Here is a 1,991-nt window from a genome sequence, read left to right as displayed (position 1 = left end):
AATTCACTATTGGCATCTTTTAATCACATCTAATACTCTCAACGGAAGTTGCTTAATTAACAATATTGACATTGTTCTCTACTGACTAGGAAAGGAGGACAGGTTTAACTCAGATGAAAACAACAGTCAGCGCCACACTTTACTTTGTTAATCTGGAAACGGATATTAGCCCTGGCTTCCACTGAATGAGGGAGGGGAAATGAAACCCCACAATAGAATGGTTTACTATTGAAATGAGCCAGGCTGCACACTCCTCAATCCCCCCTCACCCCGTATACGCTGGGTTGTGTTCTATATGGCACCCTATTCCATATATGCCCTGATCAAAAGTAGTGCACTAAACGGTATAGGGAGCCATTTGGGACACACCCTCCCTCATTCCCTTGCCTTCAGGTTTAAAGACCTGATAATGCTTTCAGCGTCTCACGGCCACAGATAATGACGTCAGTGTCTCACGGCCACAGATAATGACTTCAGCGTCTCACGGCCACAGATAATGACTTCAGCGTCTCACGGCCACAGATAATGACTTCAGCGTCTCACGGCCACAGATAATGACTTCAGCGTCTCACGGCCACAGATAATGACGTCAGCGTCTCACGGCCACAGATAATGACTTCAGCGTCTCACGGCCACAGATAATGACGTCAGCCATGCCTTTTTACTCTCATAAGCCACGCCTCCCGTTTCTTTGGACAGCTGGTGCCATACAGGACCCCCCACACCCCCACCCCGCCAATAGGGGGCCCAAATGGAACCCTATTCCTTATGTAGTGCACTACAAGAGAGCATTTGTGTTTGAGAATGAGATAGAGAAGGAGAGAGAGAGAGAGAGAGAGAGAGAGAGAGAGAGAGAGAGAGAGAGAGAGAGAGAGAGAGAGAGATATAGAGAGAGAGAGAGAGAGAGAGAACCCAGCACCTAGGACCCCTCTGGGCCAGTAGCGCAGGTAGCCATGGAGACAGTCCAATTCAGTAAATGACTGTGTCTACCCATATATTTACATACTATAGTATACACTGTAGTGTTTTGCAGACATTACTGTAGTATATTGTAATATTTACTATAGTGTTTTGCAGACATTACTGTAGTATACTGTAATATTTACTATAGTGTTTTTGTTTTATCTTTGGCTTAGAAGTGGGGGCTTTCTCCTTGAGGAAACCTACTGGACAAATACTAAAAGAGCAAATGTTCCATAACCTGTAGGTACAGAACAGAACTGTGTTCACCACCAACAACCATCTCCAGTAAACTTGATGGTAAATTGGCATTAACTTTCTTCAAAAAGCCCTCAGGTAATGTGTGATGCTCCTGATCGGTCAGACTACAGTCATCCGTCTCTACTCACAGACCTGACAATGTATTAACAATATTCAGTCATCAGTCTCTACTCACAGACCTGACAATGTATTAACAATATTCAGTCATCAGTCTCTACTCACAGACCTGACAATGTATTAACAATATTCAGTCATCATTCTAATACAGAAATGAACACAGGGAAGATCCTTTGTGAGGTCTGGGGAGATAACGATGAAGTATATTCGTCAACATGTATCACTTTAGAACACCTTTATTTGTTATTTCATATTCAGAGACTTTTCCACTGCAGTGGAATAAACATGGATTTAACCAGTCGGAGGTTTGAGGTAAGTCTCTACATTTGTGTCTTTATTTACGAGGTTCTACTTTGTTATCTAGATACAATCAGACGTACACAGCCAGAGCCGCATACCGTGTTTACCTCAGATTAAGAGCTTGTTTACCTCAGATTAAGAGCTTGTTTACCTCAGATTAAGAGTTTGTTTACCTCAGATTAAGAGCTTGTTTACCTCAGATTAAGAGCTTGTTTACCTCAGATTAAGAGCTTGTTTACCTCAGATTAAGAGCTTGTTTACCTCAGATTAAGAGCTTGTTTACCTCAGATTAAGAACTTGTTTAGTTCAGTTACTAGTGTCATGCATTAGCGTTTCATTAAATGAGTAAAACA

The 1,991-nt window shown here is 42.2% G+C and overlaps 1 non-coding gene across 1 annotated transcript; it reads right to left on the bottom strand.

The window, feature by feature from the left end:
• Positions 1-1,140: 1,140 nt before the first annotated feature.
• LOC121583706 lies at positions 1,141-1,195 on the bottom strand. Its single transcript, XR_006003566.1, has one exon. It is a non-coding gene; the product is annotated as a U7 small nuclear RNA (small nuclear RNA).
• Positions 1,196-1,991: the final 796 nt, after the last annotated feature.

Source organism: Coregonus clupeaformis, unplaced genomic scaffold (genome assembly GCF_020615455.1).
Source record: "Coregonus clupeaformis isolate EN_2021a unplaced genomic scaffold, ASM2061545v1 scaf2033, whole genome shotgun sequence".
Classification (NCBI taxonomy): domain Eukaryota; kingdom Metazoa; phylum Chordata; class Actinopteri; order Salmoniformes; family Salmonidae; genus Coregonus; species Coregonus clupeaformis.
The sequence above is the reverse complement of the archived record's forward strand: the minus strand, read 5'-3'. Positions and strand labels throughout refer to the sequence as shown.